The sequence below is a fragment of the Chinchilla lanigera genome, unplaced genomic scaffold (genome assembly GCF_000276665.1).
Source record: "Chinchilla lanigera isolate Chin_1 unplaced genomic scaffold, ChiLan1.0 scaffold00002, whole genome shotgun sequence".
NCBI lineage: Eukaryota > Metazoa > Chordata > Mammalia > Rodentia > Chinchillidae > Chinchilla > Chinchilla lanigera.
This window is the reverse complement of record NW_004955403.1, coordinates 48,969,358-48,981,615: the sequence shown is the minus strand read 5'-3', so window position 1 is coordinate 48,981,615 and position 12,258 is coordinate 48,969,358. Positions and strand designations below refer to the sequence as shown.

The following is a 12,258-nucleotide window of genomic DNA, read 5'->3' as shown; positions in this document are numbered from 1 at the left end:
AATCTAAACTTTAGTTACCTTTCCCTGTGCTGAGAACTTCCTATCATGTCAGTAACTGTGTTACAAAGTAAAAGAGAGCTAGGTGAAGTGTTTTTTTAATCACACAACTGCTGTATCAATTGCCTAGACCTCAACAGCTCCATGAACTGTTCATGCATAAGCATAATGCCTCAGGGGCCTTAAAATTGCTGCAAACAATTGTATATTATCAACCCTTCCTGAAGCCTTAAAAAAAAAGTTGGAAAAATAGGTCAAAGGAGGCAAATATAGCATTCAGCTTTAGAGCTATCAACTCAGGAGCTCTCTCAATTATGAAATCTTGCAGAGAAGTTATTTTCTTCGTCAAAATTCTGGGGATGACATTGCTTACTCCAGATCTGGCGTTTTTTCATCATCACTGTCTTGTGACTCATCATCTGTTCCATCTACTTCTGGGAAATCTACATCCCCATCACCACCCATGCTGTTCATCATCTCAGTGAAACCATCAAGATGAGCCCTGTCTTCACCGGAATTATCCTGCCAGGATTTCCAATTATTGAAGTCTGCAGTAAGCCAATCAAGCTTTGCCCTTTCTTTTCTTAACCTTGGCCATGACTGGCCAGATTCTCCTTTTCCTAAACAACATAAGATTGATCTGTCTGTTCTTTTATGCTTGGGATCACCTGGATCTATACAGTGAAAACAGGTCAACTGCATTTAAAGGTTTAAAATGCTCACTTCTCCCAAGACAACGGAGAGTAAGTTTGGATTTTTCAACATTTACATTAACTGTCTTTACTGTCTTCAACACAAAATTCAGTGAAGACACTGAATCGATCATACCGCTTTGCAGAAGCAGGCTGCATTGTGAAGGGCGCTCCTGTGGCCTCCCTGGCGGTGCCTCCGGGTCGCAACCTCTTCTCGCTCCACTCAGCTGACAGCAGTGGTGGGTTTGACCTGCATCCCCACAATGCACCGCGCGGACAGGGCCTCCTGCGTCTGCAGGGAGAGGAGGAAAGTGCGGGGAAGAAAGGGATGCGAGGAGAATGAACACGCATGCGCGCAAGCCAGGGGTGGTGAGGTCCACTGTGCGTCCTTCGGATGAGAGGCATGGAGGGTGCGGGTCACCCTCAGAAGGAATGAATGATATTGGTTTTTAGGTTTTTGTGCCTGTTTAAATTTTAAAGGTTATTACAGTAAAAGATATTTTGCCATGAACCCCCCTCAAAATATTTCTCACTTCACCTAGGCTCATCAGGACAATCTGGCCACTTTCTGAAGCAGTTCTGGAAGCCCTCTTGTGAGTGTGCAGTGGTGAATGGTGCTGCTGAGTGCCGTCCAATGGAAAGGCAGGCTCGTAAGAACATCGTAGTGTGTTCTCATCCGCCTTATTCGCCGGATCTGGTGCCGTGTGACGTCAGCGCGTCTCCAAAGTCAGAATGACCAGGAAAGGGAAACGTTTTGAATGGATTTGGTGCATTGACAGAACCTCAACAGGCCAGCTGAAGACCCTCCTGAAAGAAGGCTTCCAGAACTGCTTCACAAAGTGGCAAGAACAATGGGACAAGTGTGTTTAAAGTGAGGGGGAGGACTGTGAGGGTGGGTCGTAGCTGTATGTCTTTTAATATAGTAAAAAAAAAAAAATTATACACACACTATTCTTTGACCACATCTTGTATTTGCTTAGTGGCTTCATATACCTGTATGCATGTGTGCATGTGTGCATTATTGTGGTTTTAGAGAAGAGGAAACAGAGTCACCCTGAAGCCCTAAAATGCTCATATCCATTAACTAGTACTGCCACCACAAGTTATAGGCTTCAAGTAACAGCCATTTGTTTATTTCATTACTAGCTTACCAGCGCTCTGGCTGCTCACCATTTGACTCCAGCATGCGTCTTCCATCCACTGCCGAGTGTCCTGACTGTGGACTGGGTTAGTGGGGTCCTGGGGCTTCCTGCCTTTCATCATGCAGCAGGCCAGCCCAAGCTTGCTCAGAGACTAGCAAATGGGTCCCACAGGGATAGACCTTTTTGGCTTTTGGTTTTAGTATCAGGGACTGATCTTGGGTCTTCACATTGAGCTACATCCCCAGCCTTTTTAAAAAATTTAAAAACAGAGTCTTCCTAAATCACTGAGCTGCACTCAAATTTGTGATTCTCAAGCCTCAGCCTCCCAGAGACCTGGTGTTACACCACCCTTCCCAGGAAGACAATGGATTTCTTGAAGCTTAGACTTCTCTTTTCAATCACTTGACTAAGGAGGTCCCAAGACATGTCCAGATTCAAGAAGCGGGGAAATAGATTCCATCTTAATGTCCTTAGTGCAACATGAGATGCTTCAGAAAGAGGTGTAAAAAAAATGCAAAATCTGCCCTAGTCTTGAACAAATGAAGGCTTTGGGGGTTATCCTTATGTCTTATATGGACTCCCATTTTCTCAATTTCCAAAGCATCTCAGTCAGTTAGCTGCAGGAGGACTTAGGATGGTGAGTTCCTGGCCACCACCCCAGTCTTGGACGACTCACAGTCCTCCTCCTTCCATCCTCCACTCTCTACTGGCCCCATCTTGCTCCTTAGCCACCGTTCTCTAATGTCAAAAAACGGCTGAGGGACAAGTGTTTATAGAGACCCGGTAAATTGGTTATATCACTCTTAAGTCTCCAGTTTCTTGGCATGTGTCCCCTCTGGGCCACACTCAACCTACAGTTTAAGTAGACTGTTTCTATAGTGGATGCAGATGCTGTGGGGTTGACACAGGATTAGGATTGAAGAGGGAAGTGATTTCTGAATGATCAGAAAGGAGAAACTTAAGTGTAAATAAATTATACTCTTTCTATCATACAAAGGTTGGGATATAGATTCTGAACTGGATTTGGATTCACAGCTTACCTGCTTCTTAGACAAATGTCTTAGTTCCTTATAACAAAACAGTTTAGGTTGAGTACTGGATAAAATAAAGGAGATTCATTTGGCTCACAATTCTGATGGTTAGAACATCCAGACAACAAGGTTCTGGTTCTGGTGAGGGCTTCCTGGCTTCCTCGCAGCATGGTAGAGAAGCAGAAAGGGAAATGGCTGTGGCAGAAGAGGCCAAGCTTGTGGGGTGACCTCACTTTATAACAACCCACTCTGGTCAGAACTAAGTCTTGTGAGAACTATATCAGCCCCTTCTGAGTGCAGCAGCCCTTGACCTAGTCACCTCCTGCTAGACCCCATTTTAAACACCCACAGCCTCTCAATACCATTACATGGAGGAGCAAGCTTCCAGCATCTGAATTTTGGGGTTTGCATCCAAACCATATCCAAACCATAGGGCTGGGGGTTTAGCTCACCTGCACAGTGCCTGCCTGGCAAGTGCAAGGTCATGAGTTCAATTCCTGGTACCAGAGGAAAAAAAAAAAAAACCCAAACCGTAGCAGTAAGTTACTTAATTTCCTTGAAATTTCATTTCCTAAATTTATGAGAGGAAAATAGTATGCGCCTCCATAGCTGCTATTGAAAGTGGATGAAAGAAACATACATAACACTTCTGACACATATTAAATGCTGAAGTACTTACTTCTTTCCTCTTAAGTTGTTGTGTTTATTTAGGTAGGAATCTCTAAATCCTTACCTATCTCCCAGGGTTATTACTTCTTGGAGAGAAGGGGAGGTTTCCATGGAGGGTCTCTGAGTGAGAATGATGTAGTGTGTGAAATGATTGGAAAGCAGTAGACCACTGTAGAAATTCTGTGTGCAGTCTTCATGGCATTGAGAGAGGGGAAACTGTGGGCCCCAGTGAAGAAATGAACCAATCCTCAAGAGTCAGTGTCAGCTCAGACTGTGTGTCCTGCTGACCAGTTCCAGACTACTCTGAGCTCATCCTGAATGATCAGCAGCCCTTTGAGCCAGGGCACTCTGAGAGCCGTGAGAGGAAGGTTGACAGAGAGTTTTGGGTGTCCCAGAAGAGCGGAGAAAAAGGGAGGAGGGGGAAAAGAGAGTGAGAGAGCTGGAGGCAGGGAAGAGGAGAAACCGTGAACCTAAAAGAAAAGAGTTGGAATCGTACTGGCATTTGAATGAAGACTGGCCTAAAACTGCTTCCATACATATTTATTTATTTATTTATTTTTTTATTTTTTCTGGTACCGGGAATCAAACTCACTACCTCATGCTTGCCAGGCAGGTGCTGTGCTGCTGAGCTAAATCCCCAGCCCCCTTCATTTTGGCCCAAAGTTTTCTCCATAGGTAATGAACTGCAAGCTAACTTGAGGTAGAGATAGGCTGTAATTTCCTTTTGTAACAAGAGCCGAGTCCCAGCCAATCGCAAGCTGACCAACTGTTCAAACTATGTTCAAATACGGCAGACAAGAGCCATAATCAATTGGGCTGTGTCTGCACCTCCTTTCTGTTTCTCTGTATGCCACTTCCTTTTCTTGGCTATAAATATAACCTCCCCATGTGGCCAGGCTGGGGATTCTCAGTCATTTTTGGTCCACAGTGCTGCCTGATTCTGAAATAGCAAATAAAGCAGCGAAGGACTACATAGCTAGAGCTCTTAACTTTAACCCAGTGTTCCCAATTTTCTATGTGTTCATTGCACTGTGTGTTAGGGAGAAGCTGGAAAACATCACCCAATTACCGTAAGAATTGCTAACAGCACCACAGGCCACTTAGGATAAAGTGTAGCTGTTTATTTGTGGCTCGCTTATACATTTAACCATTCTTTTTTGAGACAGGGTTTCACTATGCAGTTCAGGCTGGCCTTAAATTCACTTTGTAGCCCAGGCTGGCCTTGAACTCACAGCAATCCTCCCTGCCTCTGCCTCCCAAGTGCTGGGACTATAGGTGTGTGTCAGCATACCTGGCCCATTTCACCTTTCTTGATAGACTTTCTGGAATAAAGGTGGGAAGAAATAAGCACAAATAAACTATGTGACTGTTGTAACTTTGCAAAGTCCTCAGGGTTCTAGGATGCTAAATTGGGGGCAAACACCTAGACTATCTGGGGGAGCAGTAGGACAAACTTCCTGAAGCCAGGCCATCCGGGACACAGAGAAGACAGATGGCTGGCGAGGCGAGGAGAATTAGAAGAATGCATCAAGGCTAAAAAAAGCAGTTTCTGGAAACTGAAAGTAATGTGAAGCTGGAGTTGACTCTGGAGAGGAAAGCCAAGTTTATAGCCTAAATGGCTTTGCAATCCAATTAGATTCTTGGACTTCAGCCCGAAGGCAATGCATGGCCCTTAGGGAAATCCCATGATTCCATTCGCCTCTGGGATGATCACTCCTGCTGCAGTGTGAAGAACGGATTGGTCAGGGGCAGGGCGAGAAGCAGAGAGACCAGGTAGAAGGCTTAGTCCTAATGGGGAAGAGACGCGTTGTAATGAGTTTGGGCTGCTGTGGCAGAGTACCGCAGACTAGGGGCTCATCAACAACAGAGCTGTACTTTGCATAGTTCTAGAAATTCCAAGAGCAGGACACCAGCAGATTTAATATCTAATGAGGGCCCATGTACTTGTACCTACGTGTATGTCCTAAAAGAGCATCTTGTTGCTGTGCCTTTGTGTGGGAGAAACAGAGCTACAGAGCCGCCTGGGATCTCCTTTATAAAGATATTCATCCCACTCATGGTGGCTCCGTCTCCCGTCACATCGTTACCTTAGACACCGTCACTCGGCGGGTAAACATGAACTTTAGAGTGGATATAAGCAGTCAGTATATCTCAAAACACTGAATCGAACCAAGGTGAAAGGATGTGAACTGGTAGCAGGGGTTAAAAACAAAGCAGCTAGAGCCTGCTGAGGGCTTGGTGAGGGTGTAGGGAAATGGGAGCATAAAGGCTCTGTTTGCTGCTATAGTTAAGATCTAGAATGTCCCCCCAAAGTCTCATGTGTTCAGAGGCAGGGCTTTTGAAAGGTGGTTGGATCCCGGGGGCGCTGTACTCATCAATGGATTAAGCCATTAACGAGGTCATGGCTGAATGTGCTGTTAGGAAGTAGGGCCTGGTGTGTCTGGGAGTGTGACAGGGAAGGATGCGGCTCCCTCTCTGGCTTCTCTCTTCTCTCTCTGCTTCCTGGCTGCCATGGGTAAATGGCTGTCCTCTGCCTTGCCCTCCCACCATGCTGGTTCTGCCTTGGAGCTGGCCAGGCAACCATGAACCGAATCTCCCACAGCCATGAGCCAATTAAGGCTGTCCTCCTTTAAGTTATGGGTGTTGGATATCATGTCCCAGCAATGGGAAAGTGACTAAGACCTTGTAGGGGGAGACTCTGGAAGTGATCAGAATCCTCAGAGTGACACAGAGAGGCCCAGGGAGAAAAGTTCATGCTGGGCTGTAATGATACCAAATGTCCTCTGTGGGCCACCATAACTCAGTTCCAGACACTTAGTGCCATCTTTCTGGCTCCCTGTCAAGAACTTTAAGTGAACTGACATATTCACCCCATTACCTTATGAATTGGGCTCTCTCATTATCCTCCATTTTACAGATAAGGGGACTGAGGCTCTCAGATGTCATCTATCAAAGCCTCCCAGCCAATCAGTGGCACAGCCAAGACTAGAACCTCTTACAATTTTCAACTGTGTACTCCATTGCCCTCATGCTGAGTGCTCAGGGTCCATGGGACCTCCAGGACTGTCTACCTCATGAGTAGTGGGGTCGTAAGGCTGGAGCTCCAGGAAGAAATGTGGGCTAGGGAGATGGACTTGTGATTGCTGAGTTTCTGTGTGCTACTGACAACCAGGGAATGAGACAGAGCTCTGTAGGGGAAAAAGGGCTGCGGAGGAACATGGAGGAACCCAGCACTCCCACCCAGTGGCAGAGGCAAAGTGTGCAGCCATATGGGACCCGATGGGACCTTTCAGGGCATGCGTCCCAGGTGTCAGTGAGGCAAGGACCTCGGGATGAGGACGTGAGGAAAAGTTGGCTGCTGCACTGTGACATGGAGGTTGGTGAGAGCCACTTAGTGTCCAGCCTGGTTGCCCATGTGAAGGACAGGGAGGGTGGGAGGGTGGGGACGATCTCTCTGTCACCTTCCACACCCCCTGATGTGGAGAATCCTGGCGGCCCAAGGAAGGCATGGACAAAGACGGGGCTTATTCTTCAGGATGAAAGAAGCCAGAGCACCTGGAAATGGTGGTGGGAGGAGTTGGGATTGGAGGGCTGAAGACCCAGGAAAGAGGAGATCAGAGCTGCAGAAAGGCTCAGGCGGTGGGTGGGTGGGGGGGGGTTGTGATAGGATCCAGAGTTCTAGCTCTTCTTTTCTTTCTTTTTTGTTTCTTTCTTTTTGGTATTGTGGATTGAACCCACGGCCTTTGCACTGAGTTATATCCCAAGCCCTTTTGTTGTTGTCATTGCTATCATCATTATCTGTGTTCATTTTGAGACAGGGTCTCACTAAGCCATTAGACTGGCCAGCAGCTTGGGCTTGACCTTGCGATTCTCTTGCCTCAGCCTCCCAGAGTGGTGGGATTGGGACTCTTTATTTATTTATTTATTTATTTATTTATTTATTTATTTATTTGCCTGAGACAGGATCTCATTATGTAACCCAGGCTAGCCATGAACTTGCTCAATCCTCCTGCCTCGGCCTCCTGAGTTCTGGGATTCTAGGTTGCACCACCACAGGAGGGGCAAGGCCTGGAAGAAGCCAGAGCACCTGGAAATGGTGGTGGGAGGAGTTGGGATTGGGGGCCTGAAGACAGGAGACAGCCCCTAAGGAGGACTTAGATGCGACATGAGGCTGAGGACTTAGATGGGACAGTGCTCCCTGCCGGCCACGGTGCCCGAAGGGGACAAGCAAGGGCCAGGTTTTAGGAGGCAAAGAAAAAACCATGCAGGTTTTAGGAGGCAAAGAAAACAAGGGGCTCTGTTCACGGCCTGGGAAGTGAGAACCCAGGTGAGCGTGATCCAGCGGCAAAGGGAGCGTGGGCGAGCCGGAGTGGCCACTGTGGGCACAAGGGACTTGGAAACAGGAGACTGCTGTGCTGCCCTGGGGCCTGCAGCGCACTGGAAGTATTGGGTGTGTGACTGGGGAGGGAGCCAGGTGCACAGCTGGCGGAAACAGAGCTCTTTTCCCCTCAGGGCCCCTGAATGACAACAAAGGAGGGCAGATATCGGCAAGGGAGAAGTGGACCTGAGGGCCAGGAGGAAGTGAGGAAAGAGGCTACAGACATGAGAAGCTTCAAGGGACAAAGAATCTCAGTGAAGCAAAGAAGAGGTGTAATTAGAGGAAGGAAGGAAGAAATGGGGGGAGGGAGGGAAGGAGGAAGGAAAGGAAGACAGAAGAGAGGGAGGGAGGGAAGATGGAAGGTAGGGAGGGAGGAAGAGAGGGAGGGAAGAAGGGACAAAGGGAGGGAGGGAAAATGGAAGGGAGGGAGGGAAGATGGAAGGGAGGGAGGGAAGATGGAAGGGAGGGAAGACAGAAGGGAAGGAGGGAGGAAGGGAGGAAGGGAGGGAAGTTAGAAGGGAGGGAGGGAGGGAAGAGAGAAGGGAGGGAGGGAAGATGGAAGGGAGGGAGAGAAGACGGAAGGGAGGGAGGAAGAACAAATGAGCTGAACATGTTTACTTCCTTCAAACAGTCAGACCAAACTCCCCTCCTCTTGAATATGAGCTGGTCTTAGTGCTTCCTTTCTCACAGGAAGAAGAGAAGTAGAAATGCGGGGAGACGGAAGGCACTGTGGGATTGGCTGGCTCTGTTGTAGATCGTTTGCTTGGGGGCGGGAATACTCCAGGGTCCAGCTGGAAGGTCGAGGGCTGAGGATCCGTGGCCTCCCTCCCACAGCCGACACTGACAGCCGGGGTGTGAAGGGGTAAGCGGGGAGTGGCTGTGTCCAGCACTGGGGGCATCTAGATTGCAAATTCCCGGGAGACCTTGAACCAAGCCCACTCAGCTCAAGTGTTGAAGGGTTCCGACTTGCAGAGACTGCAGGTTAATACACTCTTATTGTTTTGAGCTGCTAAGGGTTGAGCTGCTAAGGGTTTTGTGCAGTGGACAATGCGGACACTGACATGTAGGTGGATGAGAAAGGACGGGAGCGTGTTTGGTTCCAGGTTTCAGAGTTCCCGCAGGGGTGGTGGGTCGATGCCAGTGGGTGACTGAGCAGCTGGGAAAGAAGATGCTGAAGCTGAGAGCTTCAGGACAGTGAGCTGCTGGCCAGGTTATCTGAATATGCAACGAAGGGACCCACACCAAGGCAGAGCCCATTCACAGATAAACGCAGCACGCCCTGGGTGAGACATGTGGCCGACCTCCGTGGGTGGGTGCAGAAGGTGTGAGCAGGGTCTGCACAGGCAGTAGTGCCAGGCAGTGGCGAGGTGAGCTGGTAAGGAGACCTCAGTCCCTCTCTGATTCGTGCTGTGGCGGGGGCGACAGGAGCCACCAGGCTTAATTTAAAGCCGTAGCTGGGAGCCCATTCAAGCAAGAGACTCACCGTGCATGGACACAGGTAACTGCGGAGGGAAACCCCAAGGATACAACTAAAGGTCTGGGGCTGGAGTTGCAGCTCAGTGGTAGAGAATTCAACTTACCTGGAAATGGTTAGGCCAGTGGGTCTATCTCCAGCCCTGAAAAAAAGCTTGGGAAGGAAAGGAGTGGAGGTTATGTGTGTGCCACTATGGGAAGGGTAGGAAAGGAAGATGGCGGTAAATAAAACAGGAAGCCCTTTGCAGAATATCCCGGCTAGGTTAACTGACTGCTTGTGAGTTTCTGGGATCTGCCTCCAACCTGGACCCAGGCACTGATTCCATGTATCACACGCATAGCACATGCATTACTGGAGCCCCGCAAACACAGAGGGCTTGCACCTTGGTAAACGTGGCATTTGGGCCGCAGGCTCTGGAGACACCAAGATTATTTTCTCAGCTAAGATTAAATGTGAGGTTTATTTACATTTCTCATATAAAATACTATTCTTGAAAAGGAACAACTTATTTCTCACATTGCTTGAAAGAATAGAGCTAGAAAACTAACTTCTAAAGACAATTTTCCAGTTCTCTACAGGGAGATAACAATATTTGTTGCTACATAATGACTTTTCTGGTAGGGGAGATTCTTATTTTCTTTTCCTCTTACAAAAAATCAAAAGCCCACTTTCCTATTCCTGAGGGTGGGTACCTCATAGAAAGCAGTTAGGTGTTTGGGATTTATTCAGGTTTTGTAGAACAAGTAAATAGCACTTAAATATATAGAGATGCTCTGTGGTTAGTACAGTTTCTACCGAATTCTTCTCAATTCTACACCAGCCTAAAGTTGAAAAAAATCACAAGTTCAACCATTGTCAAGTTGGGAGCCATCTGTATAGGAAGTGCTTATATCCCAAAAGTGTTTTTCTGAGTTGGAGTTAAAAAGATGGTGATTGGAAGACCTCTGAAGGATTACTAGGACAGTCATACGCGTACACTGTACAGTGTGTGAAAACATACATCATTTAAAGGATATGAAAAACATGAACGTGTAGAAGTTTCCCTAGATGGCAAATAGCAGTTCTAAAACTAAATAGCAACACTGAGCTGAGGGGGAGGAGGTTACTCAGTGTTCGTCTGAGGCACACCACAAGCAAAGGCCCATTGAGTGTTTTCTGAAGCCAGAACAATGTAGCATTCTAGGCTCCATGACATCATTTTTTAAAAATAGCCGCTTTCACTCAGAGATATGGGTTCATAATGAAAACGTTTTTTCATTTCTTTTGGGAAGAGGGAGGGGAAGGTGGAGGGCAGGAGCGATCAGTGACTAAGTGAGATAAATGTTCTAATTGTCCCCAGTCTCCATGTAAATAGAAATGTAACCGGCACCAAGCTGCAAGGTCACATGTACATTCTGTCATAAACTTACTAAGCAAGTGGCCCACTCCATTGTTTGGCTTTATGGCTGGTAAGTCACAGACATCATGCGTTTCATTACTAGTTGATTTTAGTAGATTAGAAACAATCAACGATAACCAGAGAAACATCTGTGCTGATGCTTTTATGGTGACTTCAAGGAGGATGCTAAAGGAGTGGCCCAGAGAGGCCACAGGGATGGCTGGCTATGACAGTGCTGGTGGCCCCCAGGTGGCTTCCACAGGCAGATGGCATCCCTGCTGTAGGCCCCCTTCACACCCCACAGTTTTCTGCCCCTCAGCACCCAAAGGTGAAGCTCTCCAGTCCCAGAGCACCCTGTCCACCAGCAGGGGGCTGGGAAAGGTCCAACAGCTGGGTCTCTGGAGAACTTCTAGGTTCTGAGTGTTTTGCCACCAGCGTGATTCCTGGCTCTGGCTCTAAATCCTGATAGATCATGATAGGTTGATATAGTTGGGCTTCTCATCAAAATAGAGTTCTCTTTGGAAATGTTGGAGAGCCGAGTTCCTTTCCCTCCCTTCCTCCCTCCCTTCTTTCTGAATTTACTGAAAACTATTTGCCAGACATTGTACCAGACACTGGGTTATACAGACTGACCAGAATTCATCTCCGACTGTGGAACCCATGGTCCATCTGGCAGGGGCCAACACATGAATGCATTGACCTCGTTGGTGACAGAGACAGCGCCTCACCCCTGGACACAGGGGCTGGTCAGTTCTATACCGGTCAGTCAGGAGAAGGGAGTTAGGAGCAGCAACCAGCCTGCTGACCGTCACAAGCACCCACGTCTGAATCCATGGCAAGTGAGCTCAAGCAGTGGCAGCAAGCTGCTATCAGTGAGCATGTCCTAAGTGCTAGGTACCCTTCTAGCCCCATCCACCTTGGCCCTCCAAGGGCACAATTCCAAGTTTAAGGTAAGAAATATTTATTTAAATCAGAAGTAGTAACTGACATCTGTAATCCCTGGATGCTGGAAGGCTGAGGCAGGAGGATCACAAGTTCCATACCAGTCAGGGTGAGACTCTGATTCAAGAAAAAACAGGTGCTTTTAAAAAAGAGCTTGTACTAAACATTATAGATGTTTTTCTTGTCTTTCCTTAAACAATACGGTGTAACAATTTATGCACATAGTATTTACACTGTATTAGGCATTGTAATCTAGAGATGATTTAATACATAGGAGGATGTGTGGGGGTTGCATGTAACTACTATGATATTTTATGAAAGGGACTTGATTTGAATATTGTAAGTGGTTGAGATTGTGGCCCTAGAGTCAGAGCGCTAGAGCTCTTGAGTTCAAATCCTGGCTCCCTGTTTTACTAGCAAGTTACTTAACCCAGGGGTTCCCAACCCCAGGGGCTACAGACTGGTTAGGAACTGGGCTGCACAGCAGGAGGTGAGCGGCAGTGAGCAAGAGAGCTTTGTCTGTATTGACAGTGGCCTCTGTCCTTCCCACTACAG

General features: G+C 47.6%; 1 pseudogene; it reads right to left on the bottom strand.

Moving 5' to 3' along the window:
* Positions 1–366: 366 nt before the first annotated feature.
* LOC102026383 lies at positions 367–848 on the bottom strand (annotated as a pseudogene).
* Positions 849–12,258: the final 11,410 nt, after the last annotated feature.